The sequence below is a fragment of the Vulpes vulpes genome, chromosome 15 (assembly GCF_048418805.1).
Source record: "Vulpes vulpes isolate BD-2025 chromosome 15, VulVul3, whole genome shotgun sequence".
In the NCBI taxonomy this organism is placed as follows: domain Eukaryota; kingdom Metazoa; phylum Chordata; class Mammalia; order Carnivora; family Canidae; genus Vulpes; species Vulpes vulpes.
The window spans coordinates 17413110-17436948 of NC_132794.1; positions in this window are offsets into that span (position 1 = coordinate 17413110).

Below are 23839 nucleotides of genomic sequence, written 5' to 3' on the forward strand. Positions count from 1 at the left end.
ACTTCATACCTTCAGAATGGCTACAATTAACAATATAGAAAACAACAGATGTTGGTGAGGTTGTAGAGAAAGGGGAACCCTCCTACACTATTGATGGGAATGCAAACTGGTGCAGCCACTCTGGAAAACAGTATGGAAGTTCCTCAAAAAGTTAAAAACAGAACTACCCTATGACCCAGCAATCGCACTACCAGGTATTCACCCAATGGATACAAACATACTGATTCAAAGGGGCACATGCACTCTGATGTTTATAACAGCATTATCAGCAATAGCCAAATTATGGAAAGAGTCCAAATATCCATCAACTGATGAATGGATAAAGAAAACGTGGTGTATACACACACACACACACACACACACACACACACGGATATAAGTCAGCCTCAAAGAGAATGAAATCTTGCCATTTGCAACCATATGGATGGAGTGTATAATGCTAAATGAAATAAAGCAGTCAGAGAAATATAAATACCATATGATTTCATTTCAGAAACAAAATGGGGGAACATAGGGAGAGAGGGGAAAAAAGGGAGGAAGCAAACCACAAGAGACTCTAACTATATAGAACAAACTGAGGGTTGCTGGAGGGAGGTGTGTGGGGAATGGGCTAAATAGGTGATGGTGATTAAGGAGGGCACTTGTTGTGATGAGCACTAGGTGCTGTATGTAAGTGATGAATCACTGAATTTTACACCTGAAACCAATTTTACTACATATGTTAAACTAGTTAAATAAAGATTTGAAATTAAAAAAATAAAAAATAAAAATGATTATGTCTTTGTCTAGTTTTTAAAGCCATTATACGAGATGTACTGTAACATTATACAGTATATGTATAATGTAAACATTATTAGTATATAGCCCCAAATTTTGTGAAAACCTATAGATGTAGAAATTTAGGCCATTGGATAGAATATATATTCACCTAGATATCTGCTTTATTGGGAAAAAAGTTATGATTTCATTGTTCCTATTTCTTATTTGTAACTTTCTTTTAAATGTGCAAAAATAAATCTAAAAAATCTCCATAGCACAGATAGTTATCTTCATATATATAAATTTAGAAAATTATCTTCTTGGCTATTGCCAATAATAATCTTTGCAGTACTCCAGTCTTCGTATATGATTTACAAAATATTTATCATTGAAACAATGTACTATAGCCTCTTCTTTATTTTGATCTCATCTGTTTTCTTATTGTACTGCATTTTTGGATAGGATGCATGAAGGGCACTTAATTATTAGTACTTTTGAATTATTTAGTGAATGGCTCATAATTTTTTCAACTAAAACATAGCATATTGTCACATATTTTTCCCAATTTCTTTTATGTTTAGCTTTTAACAGATCTTTAGCTGGGAGCAAGGGCCTTCAAGTAACAAGATGAAAACTTCATGTTCTCTTCAAACAATAGAAGACTAGCTTATTTCTGGTCAATATTTCCATTGAGAACAAGTAGAAAAATTAAGGAGACTTAGATAGAAACATATAAACCTGAAGACATTAGAAGTCTACTAAATCACTAAGGATTTGGGAGGCTGAGAGGATGTCAAAAGGGGTGAGCCTAATATTTAGTGTACCTTTGCCCCTTGAGCATTTACTTTTTGAAAATAGTATAAAGGAATGGGTTGAGCAGCCTCATCAAAATAGATTTGCCAATGAAAAGAAACCTTGGTAGACCTCCAAGCTAGAACACCAAAGGGCCATAGCCCAGCAGTAGGTATACCAGAAAGAGAGTAATACTTATAAAGACTGACGCCCAGATTCTAACCTGTTCAACCCCTCATTAAATTGATTATAGTAATCAGCCAATAGCTCAAGAGCTTGCCAATAGCAAAATTAAATTCACTGTAGAGGAAAACAATAATTCAGAGACACAAATTATGTTTACATTGTTTATATACTATATCTGGAATCAATCAAAAATAACTAGGCCTACAGAGAGACAAAATATTTCAGAAAAGAAAATAAGGAAAAATAGAATTAGAATCCTAAGAGAAATATTCTTCAAAAATGAAGGCATGAGACTTTCACTGCTGGCCATGACTGAATAATATTGTATATGCCAAAAAAATCCAATATGATATACAGATAAACAGAATTAATATGGGAATAGTAAGACCACTGTATACAATGTTAATATACAAAAAGTATTTATGTTCTTACCTATCAGCAACAAATAATTAGAAAAAGGAACTCTTAAAATGTATTATTAATGATAGCATCAAAACTACAAATATGTAGGAATAAATCTTTATAAAGTAAGAACTCTGGGGCATCTAGGTGGCTCAGTGGTTGAACATCTACCTTTGGCTCAGGTCCTGATCCCAGGGTCCTGGGATTGAGTCCCGCATTGGGCTCCTTGAGAGGAGCCTGCTTCTTCCTCTGCCTATGTCTCTGCCTCTCTCTGTGTGTCTCTCATGAGTAAATAAAATCTTTAAAAAAATAATAAACTAAGAACTCTACAAAAATCTATGAAGCACTATTAACAAAATTAAAGTGTGATCTAAGCAAATAGAGGGACATACTGTGTTCATGGAAAGAAAGACTAAATGCACTTATAACCAAATAAATGCAGTTTATATTAAGTGCATTTCATAATAAAAATGCATTCTATAATAAAAAATGCAGTTATAACCAAATGTCTTATCATTCAGTACAATTCCAATCAAAATCACAACAGATAAATTTTGGAAAATGACAAGCTAATTTTAAAATGTGTATGGAATTGAAAACAACTAAAAATTATCCAAGAAAATCTTGACAGAACAAAGCTAAAGAGATTTGTACTCCCAGTTACAAAAATTTTTAAATCTCTAATAATCACACATGAGATATTGACACGAGATATAAATAAACAAGTAAATCAGAATAAAAAAAAACAGAATAAAAGATCTAGAAACAAACCTGCACGTACATGAACATTTGGATATGACAAAGACAGCATTAAAGAGCCCTGGGGGAAAAATGCTGTCTTTTCAGTAAATTGTGTTAGATCAATAGCATATCAGCAGGGAAAGAAATAATCTTTCTTACCACATTGCACGCAAAAACCAATACCAGGTGGATTATAGATCCACCTAAGTATAAATGGTAAAACAATGAAGTGTCTGATTAAAATATAGGAGGGTTTATTTTTTTTTTACCTTGGGCTAGCAAAGATTTCTTTTTGAGTTAGCATAAACCATTAAAGTTTAATAAAAATGGACTAAATGAGGGACATATGTTAACCAAAAATCATCATTAACAGTGAAGATACAAATGGCAGAAAGGCAAAAAAGGCATTTCTAATATCTACAACCAAGAGAGGGCTTGTATCTGGGTTAATTTTTTAAAAACCTTAAAAATCAGTAAGAGAAAGATTGTGACAATAGAAAATAAATGAGCAAAAGATTCGAGCAGAATCTTCTCAAATGACCATAGACCTATAAAAAGTTTCTTAGCCTCACAAATAATAAGGGAATGGATATTAAGTACATGCTATGACCACCACAATTAAAAAGACTAGCAATAGGGTGTTGGCTAGGATATGAAGCAACAACAATCATCATATCCTGTTGATGAAAATTAAAATTTATGTAACCACTTTGGAAAGTTGGTAGTGGCTACTAAAGCTTAATAAATGAGCCTCATGACCTAGCAATTACACAGCTCAGTATATAACCAACAGAATTCTACATTTTTGCATACCACAAGACCTGTGTAGGCATGTTCATCATAGCACCATCAAAGTGCCTATTATTCCTACAGAATTTTGCAGCACCATTTGCAACAGCCCAAACTCAAAACAAGGCAAATGTTCATCAATCCAAATGTCTATGAATTTTGGTATATTCATGGAACAGAATGAGGTTCAGTAATGAAATATAAACAAATGACTGCAATATTCATCAACAAGGATGAATCTCACAATGTGGTATTAAAAAAAAAGCCAAGCAAAAAATGACATAGAGTAGGATTCCACTTTTACACAATTGTAAAACAAGCAATAGTAGCAATAGTAAATTGTGGTGTAAGAAGTAAGGATGGTAGGCATCCTCTGGTTGGGAGAAGAATTTCTGGAAGGAAGCATGAGGTGGCATCTAGGGTGCTTTTCCCATAGAGTTAGTCACTTTATGTAAGTTTTTGATTTGTGAACTTTTGATTTGTGAACATATCTAAAAATTTAAAACATTTTTAAATATGCAAAATTAATCCATGGTATTAAAAATCAAAATAGCAATTACCTTCGGGCAGGGATCTGGGCAGTGCTCGGGGGCAGGTCTGAAAGTGGCATCGAGGATGTTGGAAAGGTTAACACTGTTTCAGAACTTGAATCATGCTTACATTAGTGTTTTTACTATGATTTGTGAAATTTTCCATATCTATTTCAGTAAAAACACTATTAATAATTGTTCAAGATATACATTTCTGGAATTTTTCATTATTTTTAAAGTGTTTCAACACAGAGCACCTGAGTGGCTCAGTTGGTTAAGCATCTGCCTTTGATTTGGGTCATGATTCCAGGGTTCTGGGTTGAGTCCCACAGCAGACTCCTTGCTAGGTAGGGAGCTTGCTTCTCCCTCTCCCTCTGCCTGCTGTTGCTCCTGCTTGTGCTCTCTCTCTGTCACTTTCTCTCTGTCAAATAAATAAAATCTTTTAAAAAATAAAATCAAGTGTTTGAAAACAATATCTCCTTCATCCATTTTTCTTTTTTTAATGATAGGCATGTCAGCTATAGAATCAGTATTAAAAACCATTTCTGTTAAGCTAGCTCTAAATACATATAGCAATACAATGAGGTTCTCCGTGATAAAATCTATGTGCCTTTATGCAAATAGCACTGCAGATGTGATCTGATCTAGCAATCTCTGGCATCTGAAATAAAAGTTGAAATTGGCACAAGCAACCAAACTATTTAAATTTCAATGGCTTGAAAATAAGTTTTGCACTCTGCATCTCTGGAGGAAGGGACAGAATTTTAATTTTTAAAACAATATGTATGTAATAGGCTAGGGGTAATTCACAGCCTAAGTTGAAATCATGGTTGCTTCTGAAATTTAATTATCTCTTGGTGGGCCTAGCATCCTGGTATGTGAGGCCATCATAGGGCCCTCCCCTCTGCTCAGGGAAAAACAATCTAACTGAAGAGATCATTAACAAAAATACCACAGATAATTCAAATTCAAACTTTCTTCCAGCCTAGTGTCTCCCATCTTTCAGATGACTAGTTGAGTCCTAGGAGAAAGGGGACAGAAGCAAAAACAAAAAAGCAGGTGCATGAAAATGCAACAGAAACTCAAGACTGCCCTTTTCCTGGACATTCCCTAATGTCTGTGGGAAGAAATTTCTCTGGCTTCGGGACAAAGGCACAGGCACACTGCTACACTGTCAAATGAAGACAGAAAAGACAGCCCATGACAGCATTGCTGGTGGCCCTTCACTGGTGCTGCAGGTGATAGCACCAGCCAAGGCTGGACACTGCTGTGCTTTCACATCTCTGGTGACCCTGGAGGGAGGCCACAGCTTCAGCCACCACTGCAGACAGTAGAAGCCACCGAAAGTAACTGAACCATTGACCTTTGGGTCCTGGGTGAAGCTCTTGTGTTTTATGGCAGACTGAGAGGTTCATGCAATTTTATAGGAACTAAGAAGACTTGAGTATACAAAGCCCGCATGGGTTAATTGGGAAAAGAAAAATTGAAAGAAAGTATCTTATGAAGGTAACTCTAGAGTCTCTCAGAAGTAGGTGGCAGAGGCTGGAGTTCAAGAGAGGGTTTCGGGGATTTCTTCATTGTGGAGAATTGGAAAGAAGTCCAGATTATTAACACAAATACAACCTTATTGAATCCTAAGGCCGATACTAAAAAGCATAGATCATATTACTATTGAAAATGCTCAACTTGGGGCACCTGAGTGGCTCTGTCAGGCATCTGTCTTTGGCTCAGGTCATGATCCTGCAGTTCTAGGATTGAGCCCCACATTGGGCTTTCTGCTCAGCAGAAGGTCTGCTTCACCCTCTCTGTCTGCTGCTCCCCCTGCTTGTGGCCTCTGGCTCTCTCTCTCTCTTTCTCTGTCAAATAAATAAAATCTTAAAAAAAAAACAAAGAAAAATAAAATTCTCAACTTGATTTTAAAGATTTTTTCCCAACATCTAAATTTTGCCTATTTTTTAATTACCTAAATAAAGGTAATGACCGCATTACCTATTACTCACAGGTAATAGTGAATGACTATTACAAAGTGACTCATCATTCTCTTACATATTACAAAAAGTAGAATTCCTAAGCTGAAGTTTTTAAGATCTTTCCTCATTAAAATTCTAGTCAACTTTTTAAAGCCTAACACCACAAAATAATATCAAATGCCATATGCAAAGCATGACATAGCAAAGGAAGGGACTGTGTAATCCCTTCTCAAGCGTATTGCTCAAATTCAACCAGAGTCAGAAACCACATTGGCGGAAATCTAACGTAGTGGCATTTTGGAACAAGGCTATTATCCCAGAATATGAAACACATAAACTCTAATTACTGTCTTGACTCTCTTGCCTTCGTTCTTTGTTCACTTAGAAATACTGATGCCTAAATTCTAAACTTCTAAGGAAATACTAAGGGAAAAATAAAATTCTGAATAAAGGGTCCACCTGGGTAAAGTCCATATCTACAATATTGGCATCTAATGCTTTGCTCCCTGAACCTGGATGAAAAAAAAATGTAAAAGAACGTAAAAATAAGAGAAAAGCTACCATAGCATCTGAGATATCAGAAGTGTCTCAATAACATGCTGTGAAAATAATGTTATTTCTAACTTAACTAAGCAAATTGGGGCTAGAATAGAAGATGTGCTTAGGAGCCTACTCCTAACTCTCGTTCTCAAGAAAGCAAGGGAGGGAGAAAATTCTGGCAGAACTGCAGCAGTGTCCTAAAACATGGAGAAAGGGCTGGAGATGAGGGTGGCCAACAACTTCTCTTGTTCATGCAAGAGAAGGCCTCCAGGAGCTCTGCCGTGATGTGAGTGGGTCAATGCAATTGAACGTGGATGCCATGGGAGGAGTGGAGTCACCGGCACTGGAGCTGCCTCCCCGGGCAGCAGGACCTCACCTGCCAGAGCAGGGGTCCCCTCTGGTTGCCCCAGGAGGGAAGAAGGTGGAGCATGAGCGGAAGGTTACAATGGTCCCTGGCGTCCTACCAGATGTCAAGCTGCCTGCACTTCCAGCTTCCTCCCTACTTCCTTTAGGTTATAGACTCACACAACTGGTCAGATAAATTTACATTAATGCATGTCCACCAAAGACTCCCACCAAATAGAGCAGTGTATTCAAAGTAGTCCCAAACAGGGAGCCACCTAAAATGCTCATGAAAAGAAAATGGATAAACAAATGATGTTCAAATTGTGTTTGCAGCCTCTGCCCTTTGCTCACAATGCCAGCACCTCCTATAGCTCCCCAGAGGTCCAGCTGAAGGAGAAGGGGGCGAGTAAGGAGGTCTCTACACTGCTGCTGGGATGGAGCTGACTGCCCACCAACCCAGCAAGGGAGGAACCGGCTGCAGGAGCCACTGGCAAGAGTGCATCCTCTGCTGGAATGTGAAGAAACCTCCTCCTTACAGGCCTGGAGCCCTGGACACTAGGTGACATTTAGACGTGATCAGAAAAGACCGCAGATTAACCTTAAATGGCCAATTAACAGAGTTCTGAGACCGTTCCTCCACCACTGATTAAGACTGGGGTGGCAGGTGTTGGGGACAATATTCATTAGCCTTCTGAGACTTCTGGGCAGACTTGGAGACCTGGCCAGCTCCGGCTGCCTGCTTGTCCACTGCTTGGATGACACCCACAGCAACCGTCTGTCTCATGTCACAAACGGCAAAATGGCCCAGAGGAGGACAGTCAGAGAAGCTCTCAACACACATAGGTTTGCCAGGAACCATATCAACAAAGGCAGCATCCCCAGATTTCAAGAACTTGGGACCATCTTCCAGCTTTTTTCCAGAATGACAATCTATCTTCTTCAGCTCAGCAAACTTGCAAGCAACGTGAGCTGTGTGACCATCCAGCACAGGTGCACGTCCAGCACTGATTTGACCTGGATGGTTCAGGATAATCAGATGGTTCAGGATAATCACTTGAGCCCTGAAGCCAGTTGCTTCCGTTGGTGGGTCATTTTGCTGGTTAATGACAACAAAGCATCGTAAAACCTTCAGAAGGAAAGGAGAATGTTTTGTGGACCATTTGTGTGTGTGTGTGTGTGTGTGTGTGTGTGTGTGTGGCAGTTTTATTAGTTTTTAAAATCAGTACTTTTTAATGGAAACAACCAAAAATCTGTCACAGAATTTTGAGACCTATTAAAACAAAAGTTTAATAAGAAGAAAGCCCGCTAAACTTCTGATTTGCAAACTTCCCTTCCAGCGCTTGGTGGAGAAATTGCTCAGGACTTCAAAACAGATCTGCGCTTCTGGAGTGCAGCTATTGATGCTTTGCAAGAGGCAAGCGAGGCCTATCTGGGGAGCCTTTTTTGAAGGCACCAACCTGTGTCCTCTCCACGTCAAACGTGTAACAATTATCCAAAAGGACATCCAGCTAGAATCCCGCATACATGGAGAACATGTGTAAGAGTCCACTATGAGGGAAAACATTTCATTCCTTAATTTTTTTTCTCTCTCTTCTTATTGGTCATTCTGAACGTTGGATATTTTTCCCCCATAGAGTCAAAAGGTCCCTAAGTATATGATTGCAAGTGGAAAAATAGGGGACAGAAACCAGATATTGACAGTTTTTCCATTTTCATTTCTGTATGAGTTTTTAACATAGGTGCCGGGACATAAAGCATTAATGCAAGTCAAAATGTTGCAGTCACCATGTTTCAGCAGTTCAACTTTACAACAATTATAAATAAGTCTGTTAAATTTTTTTGGACAATGTCAGCACTTGGATTTTTTTTTAAACAAGTAAATTTCTTTAAAAAAATATTTTAGTTATTTATTTTGGAGAGAGAGAGCATGCAAGGGGAGGAGCAGAGGGAGAGAGACTTCATGCTGAGCACAGAACCTGACACAGGGCTGGATCCAACAACCCTAAAATCATGACCTGAGCCGAAATCAAGAGTCAGTGGGTTAACTGACTGAACTACTCAGGAGCCTCAAAACAAGTAAACTTTTAGTGACCGCAAAAACAAAAACAAAAAACCCAAACAAATGATGTTCTATTCATCCAATAAAATGATGCTTGTAGATACAAAAAAGCCTGAATACCAAAAATGCTGCAACATAAATGATTGTAAATTTACTCTTACAGAAAGGTACACACCAAAGAATGAATCTTTATGAAAATATCCTTTTTTGTGAGGTTCAAGAAGAGACAAAACTAACCTATGGTGATGGAAATCAGAACAGTGATGTAAGAGAATTTGGGGGGGGCAATGGTAATGTTTAATGTTGTTAAGTGAGAATATTTACTTGTGACAACTGATTGAATTTAATCTGTAATATCTGTGCATTTCACAACATACAAACTTTGCTCCAATTAAAAAATATATATTGTCATCATACTATGACTCAATTACGTGTTTTTCAGAGGCACCTGGGTGGCTCAGTCAGTTAAGTGTCCAACTCTTGTTTCTGTCTCAGGTCATGATTCCAGAGTTCTGGGATCAAGACCCACATCATGCTCTGCACTCAGCGGGGAGTCTGTTTCTCCGTCTCCCTCTGTCCCTTCTCTGGCTCTATCTCTCTTTCTCAATAAATAAATAAATAAAATATTTAAAAGTGTTATATGCCTTTCATTAATTTGCAAATCCATGGCATCCTTCTAATACTGTAAAATGAGTAATGTGTACATTACTCATACATTTTCCTGTGTGCTTACTTTAAACTTGGATTATTTCCATATTTTTATTTTTATTAGACTGATTTCTCCTATTTTATTCTGGGGGGTGTGTATGTATAAGTATGTAGAACAAAAGGGATGATTCTGGATCCACTGCATGATGAGAGACTTTCTTGTTCCTTTTGTTTTTCCAAAAGTAACTCTTTTATCCCTTGATCTCAGCTAAAACACACTACAGGGAAATTACCAAACATGAACAAAACTAGCTTTTCTGTTGACTGCACCCATCGAAAATGAAGCTTCTTCCTTTGGGCTAGACTAAAATTACAAGATAAGAATTGTTAATTTAACTGCTCCAGTGACTTTCTTTGAACTGAATTCCTAATAAACTTAGAAGGAAAAAGAACTTCTATTTTATCTTGTTATTATCTTTTCCTTGGTATTCTAAGAGATCCATTTATATGGTGACTGTATGTAAAAAAAAAAAAAAGAAAAATAGTAAGGTAATCATTTCAGCTCTATCAACCTCAAGATAAATGAGGGGGAAATGTTCCTTATTCCTTGTTCTTGTTTTATATTAAAAGTTTTACCCACCCTGATATTGCTCTGTTAACAAGTTCTGCAAGATATACAGCTTCCAAAAGTCGATATCAAAAGAAAAAAGTATGAAAAGAAGAAACATGAGTCATGCTTATTGAGTTTTTTATGTTTAAAGAAAATACGTCAATGCAAAGTGATAAGAGACCTAACATCTTATGACAGTAAAATAAATTCCATGGGAGCTATTTTGACCCTCGTTCAGCCTTGGTAGGTCCATTTCTAAAGTATCTATATGGTGCCCCTCTCTGTCACCCCCAACTTCAGTGTGCTGTTGTATCCTATAACCATACTTTTGACACCTTCCAGTATTCATTCTCTTCTGTCCATTCCCAAGTTGGTCCCCTACTTAAGGTACATTTTGTATTTCCCTTGGATTACTTTTAAAACCTTCTATCTGGTCTCCACAGTTCTAGTGCTCCTGAGCTACAGCATTAATCTTGCTGAATGCTATGTCTTAGTCAAGTAGGACAGAGATAACAAAATAACAGATGTGGTGGCTTCAAACAACAGAAATCTATTTCTTACAGGTCTGGAGGCTGCAAGTCCAAATTCAAGGCTCTAGCAAATTCCTTTTCGGGTGAGGGCCCACTTCTTGGTTCACAGAACGCCGTCTTTTTGCTGTGATCTTATGTAGCAAAGGGTGAGAGGTCTCTCTAGGATCTTTTTTACAAGGGCACCAGCCCCATTCATTAGGGCTTTGCTCCTTACCCTAGGCCCCATCTCCACAATACCATCACAGCGGGACTAGATTTCAACCTATGAATTTTGGAGGGACGCGAACATTCAATCTATAGCACACCAACACAATATTCCCACTCTTACATTTCCACGCTAATTTTCTGCTCAGAAACCTTCAGCTGTTCTACTGCTCAACAATCTCCACCTGGTCTCCTAGATAGAGCAGCTGCATATTTGGCCAAAACCCACCCAACAGGTTTGCTTTGCCTTAATCCTCCTTACATCCACACTTTTAAAACTTGTCATTAGGAAAGTAATCTAATCTGGCCACAAAAAAAAAAAATCAAACTGTAGAGCTGTATGAAATAAAAGATGCTAGGGGGGCCTGGCTCGCTTAGTTGGTAGAGTGTGCAACTCTTGATCTCAGGGTTGTGATTTTGAACCCCACGTGGAGATTACTGAAATATAAAATCTTAATAAATAAATAAACCTTAAAAAAAAGAAGGTAAAGTGACTGTTTTCCCCTCTCTCACCCCATTTCTAAACTAGTAACTGCTTTTACTATTTCACTGTGTTCTTTCTCCCATTAACAAAATATACTTGCATATTGTATAGGGACAGAAAAGTAAAGTAGAATCGAGTTTGAAGACTTACCCTTTTTCCATGTAATTTTTAGATATGAGTATTTTCCAAAGTCATGAATGATTTATTATTTTTATTAGGTCTTTATTCATAAGATATCCCATAATTTATTTAATTGATCCCTATTAATGGATACTAAGGCTACTTCCATTTTTAACACTTTTATACAAAACTTAATTGAGTATTTTTGTATCTATATCTTAGATGCACCTGTGCAAATGCTGTGATTTTTCTCAAAATGAAATAAATAAAAACAAGTGCCATGTTCATATTTATTTTGAAAAATATTACCTAATTTTTTTTAAAAAAGCCTGCACTAATGTATGCTCATTTCCCACTTTCCTTCTTGACAAGAGTAGATAATATAAACCACTTTAAGCTCTCTGCTTTAATAGGTAAGGAATGGTATGTCCTTTTTAACTTTTTATTTAAAATATCATTTGAACATCTTTGCTAATGTCTATAGGTTCACGTATGTCTTTGTTTTGAACAGTTTATTCTGTGCCAGAATTTATGGAGTTGCTGGTCTTTTTCATATTGATTTCTATGAGCTCCTTGTGAGATAATCAATTTCATCATTTCTCTATCATGTTAGATGCAAATAACTTCCCTATTTCATTGCTCACATTTACACCCTTAAATGATTTTTGCCTGTTTTTGCCATAAATAATGATTTTTTGTGTAATCCAACATATCAATCTACAGTTCATAGAAGTGGTTCTAAATCTAATGTGCACAAGAAGCACATAAAGTGACAATAATAAATGTAGATTCCAGGAAAAGAGGAAACCAACGTTATGCTGGTCAAATGAAAGAATTGAGAAGATTCTCTTCTTTTTGTATGCTCTGGATAGTGTAACTAGATTTAGAAAGATATTTTCCTTAATGCTAAGAAACAATATAGTCCTGTGAAACTATCTGGTCTTATTCTTTTCTTGTGATGTGTATTAGCTCCTTGACAAGTACCTCATTTTTTTCATTTCCTTAGTTATTTTTCTCCTTCTGTTCTCAATATTGGTAACTTGCATTTCTCTTTAAAAGCATATATTTCATATGAGTTTTACATTTATTTTCAAAGATTTGTTTAAATTAATTTGTTTTATGTTAGCTTTTATATATGCATCTATGTATGTATGTATTTTATTTGTTTTTATGTCTAATCTGAACATAACAAGAACATGACAGTATTTATATATTCAATATTCATATCTCCACACTTAGAGGATAAAGTCCCGAAGTTAGATATTAAATTAGACCCATATTATAGAGATTAAAATGGCCTCAGAAAGGGAGTTTCCAGAATTAAAACAGCAGAAAGTATTTGAATTATTCATTAAAAAAGGTACAGATAACAAAATTTATTATTTTAAGCCAGATATACAATTTAAAACTTACTCTAAAAATTTAGAAATGTATATAAGTTCCAACCCATAAAAATAAGAAAAGGAATAAAGAAATTTGACCAATCCAATGGAAGGGTAGAAAAAATTTAAAAAGTATGAAGAACCAAGGTAAATATAAAGAACAAAGTAAAATGGTAGAAATAAATCCAAATATATGAATCATTACAATAATATAAATGGGCTAAATAGGTTTTTAAAGATAGATGTTTATGAATATAAACACTCAATCCTATACTATTTATGAAGTCCACATTTAAAATTTAATAACACAGAAAGGTTAGAAAGAGTCATGATTCACCTATAACATCAGACGCTAGAGTATGCAACAAAAATAAATCAATAGAGTAAAAAAAGTTACTTCACAACAATAAAAATAACATATCCAAGAACAAATAGGAGCTATAAAGTTATATACACATACTAAAGAAGCCTTTAAAATGTAGCAAACAAATTTTTACAGAATGGGCAAGAAAATGACAATTCACAAAATGACAGTTTTACACAATCTCCCAGAAATCAATAAATCAAGCAAACAAGGTATTAGTAAAGACACAGAAGATTTGAACAACACAACTAACAATCTTTATCTATTGGTCATATATAGATGGTTGCATCTTATAATTACAGAACATATGTGAAATTCTGAAACTGGCCCCATTTTAGAACTCAAAACTTATTTTAAAAAAGGAAAAACATTGCCATCGCATAGAAGATGAAATTAAATTAAAATTAATAACATCCAAAGATAATGTGAGAAAATGCAAATTTGAAATTACTAAACACCTACATATGTAACTTTATTTTTTTAAAGATTTACTTATATATTTGAAAGAGAGAGAGAGCTAGAGGGAGGTGGCAGCAGACAAAGGACAGGGAGAGAATCTCAAGCAGATTCCCCACTGAGCGGGAAGCCTGACGTGGGCCTTGATACCATGATCCTGAGTTCATGGCCTGAGCTGAAATCAAGTCAGAGGCTTAACGCACTGAGCCACCCAGGTGCCCCCATAGGTATGTAACTTTAGAGGTGAATAATTATTGCAGCAATTATAAAACACTTAACACTGAAAATGATGAAAACAGTCACATATTAGTTAATAATCAATAAAAAATGTAAAGGTATCTTTTACAATTGCAACAAATAAAGTCTTCTATAACTACGTACCAAAATCTGTAGTAAAACTATATGGGAAATAATATAAAACTTTATTAAAAACATTTTTAAAGCCTATTAAATTCAATGGAAATATAAAATCATAGATAAGAAGATATAATAGCATAAAGATATTAAATTATGGATAAGCTGAATGTAATTGCAATAAAAATTTGAACAGAATTTTAGATGAATTTTACTAACTGATTTAAAAACATATTCAAAAGAATAAAGGATCAAAAAATCCAAGACAATTTTGAAGAAATACTTTAATTTAGATTGGTGGAGAGCATGTTTCTCTAGGAATACCAAGGATCATTCTGAAACTATACTAATAAAGACAATACAGTCTTGATGTAGGATAAACAAATAGACCAATTTCACAAAGTAGAGATCCCAGGGGAAAAAAGAGACTGGCATAAATATTTTAATTCGATGCAAACCAGAGATGGTATTAAAATTACAAATGAGAAAGAAGTAATAGGACCACCCAATAAATGACAATAGGACAACTGATTATTCAAATTGAACAAAATAAATCCCTGTAACACTTTACACAAATGTATGCCTGTGCACATGCGCATGTACACTTACCATGAAAAAGCAGAAATGTATCAAAAGCTTAAAAGGAAATATGAAAGAATATATATACTTGAAATCGAGGTATGGTAAATTTTTCTACCAAAAAAAAAAACGGAAAGTATAAACCAGAAAAGAATTAATCAGAGTACATTAAAATATGTCAGAAGATACCATTTAAAAAGCAAAACTGCAGGAGAGCCTCAGTGACCCAGTTAAGCATCCTACTCTTGATTTGGGCTCAGGTTATGATCTCAGGATTGTGGGACTGAGCCCTGTGTCCAGCTCCATGCTCAGCAGGGAGCCTACTTGGAATTCTGTGTCCCTCTCCCTCTGCTCCTTCCCGCATTTCTTTCTTTCTCTTAAAAAAAAAGAAAAAAGCAAAACTGCAAGCCCCTGGCCTAAAGATGATCTTTGCAGTGCATATGACTCATAAAAACATTTGAAGACAAAAAAAAAAATTCAAAAACAGGATGTGTCAAAAAGTTAGATAAATCAATAAGAAAAGTACAAAGGACCCAACAGAAGCATAGCTAATGAGTATGAAAAAAAATTCTAAAGTGTGTATGTGAGAATATACCCAGTTTTATAAAATTGAGAAAAACAAAACTGAGCAACACTGAAGTAACATTAAACCTAGTCAGGTAACCAAAATTAAAAAGATATAAAGCTAACCATCACGACTAGATGAGACTGAGGAGCAACCGGAACCCTCAAACACCACTGAGGGTAGTATAAATAGCCTCAAGCAACTTGGAAAAACAATTTGGCAATATCTTGTAATATTTGAACATACATATACCCCACCCTTTGACCTACCAATTCTTTAATGTATGTGACCTAGAGGAGCTGTGACATTCATGTGCAAAGATTATGATGAGATTGTTCATTGCATTGTTGTTTCTAGCAAAGAAAACAAAACAAAACAATAACCCTAAACATTTCACCAGCAGGTAAAGGAATAAAGAAGTAACGCTATGTTCACACATCGAAGTAATGTAAAACAACAGCTAAAAACGTGAACTAGACGTATACATATCAATATGGACAATTGTCATACTTAATCAGATTCTCCTAAAGTTCATAATTATCATTGCAAAGTTAGTATTTTGTGAGATAAAACCTTTTGATTTTATCTTACCACTCCAGGACAGCATGACCACATGGGCAGCCATTAACCAAGTTTATTGGACTGGCGACTCGTCTCTAGGACTGAGGTAGAAAGGAAATTTTCACATGCATACATTTTACTTTTCAATTTTATTTTGAAGTCTTAAAAATCAAAGTCCCCAAACATAGAGCATTACCAAAATTTGATATTCAGTTGAATGCTTACTGATAAAATTTTAATAGGAGATGATCTGAATTACTTCCATGTCATTAGCTTTTCGTTTGCTTCTATAATTATTTCTGCATCATTTTCTATGTAGTCGTACAATTGCATAGAATATAAATACAAAATTGATAAGAAAAATGCACTACAGGAAATGTCTGTTATTTCCAATAGACAGGACTATGGTTATTTTTCAGAATGAAAATACACATTTTGCAAGTGTAGCATATAAAATAATGATTATTCTTTTCTATTATGCATTATGCTATGGAGACACAATGAAAAATTAAAATATTTACTCTAAGATAGAAAGAGCAGGATAATTGGCACATTATCTTCTTCTTTCTAGAGGTTTCTAAACCTGCCAGGTTTTTGAGAGGGCTTTAACAAGCATGAAAGGTCATTAATCCAAGGTCATTATAGTAAACTTCCATGGGAGAATAATCAGTCATGTAGAAATTATTTAAATGACCACAGAAGCACATGCCAATTTAGCTTGGTGTTTTGCATAATCCCTGATGACCACTTTTCTACAGATTATGGCAATTCTTCAGAAAGTACACCTTTGGAGGAGGAAAGAAACATTTTAACTTTCAAACTCTGTTAGGTAAAGAAATAGGAGAGTCAGAATGATGAGCACAAGCCACACACACACACACACACACACACACACACACACAACTTCTGAAAAATGCATCCCTACCTTAGCTTAAAGCTTGAACACAGGAGTCTCTTTCCCTACCTAAGAGCATATTCATGAGAATTTATCTCTGTATAAATTTCAAAGTTGCCCCTTATTAGGTGTGTGATATTACACTTTTTCCTCCTCAGCTTCAAAATGGTAGGAGGTAGCAATCTCTCCCAGGTTTGTGGTGGAGATAAAAGCTTAATTAACATTTTATATGGGGCACCTACGGGAGTGGCAAGCAGTAATACGCATCCCAAGATGGTAGCCTTTTTTTTGTTAGAATATTGCACAAAACTCTAACAGATAATGATAAATATCAACAAAACATTTTTTCCTTCTTTAAATCCAGTCCAGTTTAACAACATTTGTTTAACTCCTACCACGTGTTAGGCACTGTGGTAATTAAATAAGAAATTGTGTGGGGCAAGAAATCCAATGTCTAGTAGGAAAACACAAGTAAAATAGAATTGTAATATTATATAATAAATAAGAATGAATAAGTCAAATATAAGATACAAGAATTCCGGAGAGCATGGAAACTTAATCCAACAGAGTGGTAAGTGGGAAATCTCATAAAGAAAGCCACACCTTAGTTAAGTGTTGAAGGATAAATAATAAACCAGATTTTTTTAAAATAGAAAATGACATTTCAGGCAGAGGAAACAGGCTGAGCATGTACGTTCGAGAAATATAAACTCTTTATTTGGGTAACAGGTGCAGGGAGCAAAATGTCAGGCACAAATTAAGGCAATGAAGCTCCTGAGATGGGTGAGAGCCAGGTCATGGAGACTTCATACGACTGGGGCAGAGAAAGAGCATCTTTAGATGGAGTTTTTAAAAGGTCAGATTTATTTGGTATACCGTTTTCTGGTTGGTGGATGGATTTCGAAAAGGTCAAGCCTGAAAAATGGGAGACCAATTAAGGAATTATTATAAAAGTTCAGGTGAGAGAGACAATGAGAGTCTCAATGAAATGGAGAGTCAGGGCAAGACTGTAGGACTATTTAGGATGTTAAGTTGGGAGGACTTGGATGAGGGAAAAGGCTAAGGCTAAGATGATTCTTGGATTTCGTGCTTGGGTGGGTTGAGAGCTGCACATCTGCAGTGCAGATAAAAGAGAGAGAGAGGGAGACATTTGGGGCAAAGAAGATGATGAGTTAAGTTTGAGGAGCCTTGGGAGAATCAGGATGACAGATTCTGAGGATATCAGTGTGTGTTCAGTAAAAACAAAAACAAGGCAAAAAAAAAAAAAAGAACAGAAACACGGAGGCAGAGAATTCAGTGTTACAGGGAAATGTATTTGAGCAGAACTTTGGGGAAAATCTGTGCTGGGAAGAAACAGAACGTGGAAATGCATGAAGAAAAAGCTGAAAGAGAAGAAAAGCCCTCTTACAAATTCTGAGGAAGAGGAACAAAGACATCCGCAGCCCTATATTGAATGAAGCTTCACTGGAAAAAAAAATGTACAGCCTCCCCAACTTCTTTATAAAAAATTTTCCGGTCATTTTAATATATCTGAAGGTAAACAGTACTTACACTTTAATGCATCTTTCCCAGAGCATATGCAGTCATATAAAAGTCATATAAATTCTCTGTACCCCCAACATGGGTCTTTGCATGTTTGTTTTGATTTTTTCCTACTTTTACATCCCTTATTGAAGTAATACTTAAGTGAAATGTTCTCCTAATATCTACTCAATCCCTGAAATCTTGTAGGAAATGATGTGCAGTCTCCCCCAGAATGTAAATCCATTCTCTGAATAAGGAAAGAATCTGAGAGTTTAGAATTTATATTCCACTGAACACCAGAAACAAACATTTTAAAGAGACCTTTCAAAAAAAAAAAAAACTCGAGAAGAATCCCCCAAGTATTTGGCAGGGATTTGATTTGTGTTTGTTCAATAAAGAGTGCCTCCCAGTATCCAGGGACAGTGCCGCGAGCTGGAGACAGGACAACTGAGCTCACAGATTCAGCATCGGTCATCTTACAGGCTGCAGAAGACAGAGGTAAAAGAGCAAACATTTACCCTCATGTGCCAGCATTACAAGAAGGATACAGAATTTCCACATAAAATGCTTCCAGAACTTAGAGGAGAAAATGCTCAAAGTGCTATTTTTATATTAATCAAATTGCCACCTGTAAAACGGACCATGTATTTAAAAACTAACACTTCATAAATTAAAGTAGAACCCTAGATTAAAGTCCTAAATGTGGAAAAATATTTTGTTCTTTCTCAGCCTGGTCATTAGTGTCTTCCAGGTTTTCATTCTGGTTTGGTTTTGGGTAGGTTCCGTTTTGAGTTTTGCTCTCATCTTCCTAAATAATACAACCCGGGTTATAATCACATTTAGAAAGAGAAGTTGGTGTTTGTTTATGGAAGCAAATGACAGGACATCTGTTATTATTGTAAAATTTAAAGAAAAAATGTTATTAAGAAAGCTTACTTCAGTGTATTTTATGTCTTTTGTAAATCAACAGATAAAATTAGCATGTTTAGATATTATTTATACAGAATTTCCACATAAAATGCTGTAAAAAAAAAACACAGAAAAATAGTTTTTTAACTTCTTAGTTTTTTTTTTCCTTTTACCTTGTGTGCCAAGCAAGTACAAAAAGCTATTTTTACGTACGTTTTCAATACCAGGTATAAGTGCACCCTTTTCCTTGAAAATGCCAATATCTTATCTCTGTATTTCCTACTTTGTTATGGAAAAAGATTACTGTCCTACAGATTTACATGCCTTGCTCTCCTGCCCTAGAGATGCATATTTAACAAAGAATAAAATGGTTTAGAGAATGAGAAGCAGCCTTAACTCATGGGCAGTCAAAATCAGATGAATGTTGCTCACATCAATTTCATTAGGATTCATAAAGTCAGTCTCCATAGCAACATCATTTTCACAAAGCACTGAAATGCTGCATTTTATTTTATTTTTTAATGGAAAAGCCGAGGGTCAGATTATTATTTTTTTTCCAATATTGCATTCACACAGGTCGAATAGCATTCAAAAGGAGCTTTATGGACATCAAAGATGGCTCCATATTTAAGTGGAATAATACTCTTAGCCAAGTTTCCTTTTTTTTTTCTTTTTTTTTTTTTTTTGGTGCCAAGTTTCTTATAGAAATATATAGTGTTAGTAGATTTGGGATAAATCTGAGGGGAACTAATCCTGAAATTAGAAACGTATTGCTTGACCCTCATTCTGAGAACTTGGGAGCTAGATATTTAAACATGACTGTGTAAATCCAACAAAAGGGCTCCTTTAGGCGTCAAATAAAATCCAATTTGTGTGACCAAAGAGCTTAGGGTAACATTTGGCCTCTTTCTGTTTTTTCACTTGCTTTGAGGATTAAGTTTAGAAGGAGGATGGTTATAGTTTTAATAATTCCTCATTAATAAAAATGTGTATTATCCCTTGAAGTAGTGTTGCTTTTTTAGAGAGAGAGAGTGTGTGTGTGTGTGAGTGGGGAGAGAGAGAAAGAGAATCTTAAGCTGGCTCCGTGCACCAGCTCAGAGCCTCACATAGGGCTCCCCTAGATCTCACAACTCTGAGATCATGACCTGAGCCAAAATCAAGAGTCTGATGCCCAACCAACTGAACTACCCAAGGGTCCTGAAGTATTGTTGCTTTAAAATGTGTTCTCTTTCCTTCATGAAAGATAAGGGTGGAAGAAGAAATGTAAGGAACAATTAGTAATAATTCTTTACTCACTAATTTATTTAAGGGATTATCTCTAGAAAAAGTAAAATTCCTTATTAATTTAAAATTATCTCTTTTCAGTATTCAAATACTGAATCTCTAACATCTTTTTGGTTTTAATGCTAAACTGCCTTTTAAGATCATAACTTTATTACAATTATGTAAGTGTATTTAATTGTTTTTTTTTTGGAAAAATTCAAAAATAGACTTTCACCCAGGAGACTGAAATAATTCCATCGTGAATTAATGCTTATTTACTCAATAAACTAGAATGAGTTGGAGCTCTCATGGTCCATTGACTAAATACATAATTAGGTGAGAAGTTTGCTAATGTTTTTATATCCATCAGTCCATGCATCAGGCAAACCAGAGTGATGCTGATGAGAATATTTTATGTGATTAGTTAAACAAGTAATTGTTTTGTATATAAAAGATTTCTAAAATTAATTTGCATCAATCACAATTACAAAAATGCAGAGGAAAGTATGAAATCCAAGTATATAGATAATATGCATCTTAACAGGCCCTCCAGTACAACACCTTTCACTTTTGTTATTTGCTTGAAAATAATGGAACTATGCAATAGTATGCATAGTATGCAAGAGCAAAAGATTCACCTTTGTCCATTTTACTAAAATGTACAATGTCAATTATAGAAGCTGCATTTCTAGACCTTCTAGAAATAAAAGGTAGCATTTTAGGTTAGGATTTGCATTTTCTGAGAAAAGTAAAATTTACTTGTCCATAAAGAATATTGGGATGATGAAAAAATGAAATAATAGGAAAAGCTTATTATGAAAAAACTACTTTTTTTTTTAAGAGAGAAAGAGAGTCGGGGGAGGGACAGAGGGAGAGAGAATCCTAAGTGGGCTCCACACCCAGGGCAGAATCCAAGGGGTTCAATCTCACGACCTTGAGATGGTGACCTGAGCTAAAATCAAGAGTCAGACATTTAAACGGCTGTGCCACCCAGGTGCCCCAAAATTGTCAACTCTAATGAAATACAGAAAAATTGACAAACAACTAAAAATTCTAAACAGATACAAAGCCAGTAAAGTAAATTGGGTTTCTGAAGACAAACCAGTTTTAAAGATTGTAAAAATATGTTAAACATCACGATCTAACTTTGATGTTATCCTTATTTGAATATGGAATATTTACACGTGGCAACACTTTTTATTATACGAAGGGATCAAAAGAATCAAATGTTATTTATCTTAATTTACACATTGAATAAATATAGTCTGTCTATTGCTTATATCATTGCAGTATAAATTTACCAATATATGGTTCTACAATATTCTGTTAGCATAGTAATTCTAATTTTTCTTTTACTTTATTTAATATGTTTGCTGTTTAAAACCCTCAAGACACTTTCTTATTATTTATATCATTGAGTCAAATAGAAACTTCTTTTGTATCAAACGGAAAGTTATTATCACATGTACTCATCTCTGCCAGTATTTCTCACTGTACCCATCTGTTCTGATATCTACCATTTTTCTAACCCCAAAACACCTTCCTTGCCAGCCCAACCTGTTGTGTGTCCTCTGCACATATTTCTCATTCTTCTACCTATCCACCAGAGCCTTCCTCTAATCCTGGACTACTTGAAACAGCTTTTTCCATCCTATTTGCATCCCTCGATTCCTTTAAAAAGTGGTGCAAATATTCTGTCTTCTGAAAAACTTTTCCCAACTCACCTCACTTTCTTAAACCTACCAGCACAATATCCATCTATGGAGTTTTGTAATTATTGCAGTTCTATATTTCTTTAGGTTTCACGCAGTTCTATATTTCTTTAGGTTTCTTTAGGTTTCTTTCCTCTTTCCCTCCGTGTTGTCAGTTCCAAAGTATAGGGAGAGTATATAATATATAATCTTATCTAATGTTTAACATACAATAAATATGTAAATTAATAAAAAATAAATATATATCTTGAACAAAACATGACTTCTGATGTATTTGATGTATTTGAGTCATGGTGGAACTTCTAATTTCTAAAGTGTTTTCAATTTTCACCCAAATGGTTAAATACTGTGATTTATATATGATGTAATGGTATAAATCAATTTTAGCTTGAGGGTATATCCACTAAAGAATGTTATTATGCAGAAATTATCTCTGGTAAAAGTTCATATTTATGTTTAACTACCACCTGTTCCTTCACCACATCTTGTCCAGTGAAGACCCAAGGTAGGCTCAAGAGGCCATGATCACTGAGCATTCTTCAGCCTAATAACCATTCTGATGCTTTGCAGCAAATGGGTTCCTAATTTATTGGCCAAAACTGTAACTTCCATAAAAATCTATGGGTCAGAGCTATCATTTTTCCTAAGGCTAAACATTTGATGGATACATGGGACACTGCAATCTTTGTGGAGTTTAAGGACAGTTTTCTTTCGATATTCTTTGATATATGGCCTAAATTAAATTTCAACACAAATGTTGGGGAGATGTAAATAAAATAATATATATCTTACATAATAAGTAAATAAATATAAATGCCTATCTCATTTCCCATTGATAGGATAAATCACCCCCCAAAAATACCACAATTTCTTTCCTTTTCTTTCTTTTCTTTTTCTTTCTTTCTTTCTTTCTTTCTTTCTTTCTTTCTTTCTTTCTTCCTTCTTTCTTTCCAAGATACAAGCTTGGAAGGGAATTTGACTTTTTCTTACCCTTGGTCGCAAGAAAAGCAGAAAGAAAGAGCAGTTATTTCTTTCTATGTTCATCCAGTGGCTGAAAAGCCTGACATAGCCAGTCTCAATTTGAAGAAATTACTGGGTCTCATGATGAGGGCATTTATTCCTTAGGCTCTAAAATCTCCAAACCAATATATCCCAGAGTTAGGGAACAGAAACAACATTTTGCGTGCATGTGCAAATATGAGAATTGCTACCTTCAACTCTATACCCTACTCTCAGAATTAATATATTCTGGCAAGGGTAAAATCAGCAATACATTCTGGTTCATACTAAATCTTGCAAAAATAATCTCTCACTGGGTTATAACTAGGTCACAATAATCCTCTTCTTCATTCTGTAAGACTTGAAGTTTGTAACTTACAGAGGACATAAGAAGACTAGTGAATCCAATAGTCTCAGCCTTCATCTCTTCTTTTTCTCCTCCTCCTTCTCCTTCTTCTTCTCATTATAAAATGAGTTCTTTTGTCAGAAACAATGTTGTATTTGGTGCTATAATGCTTTCAAGCATTAAAAAAAAAATGCTTTCAAGCATTCAGTAATTTCAAGAAT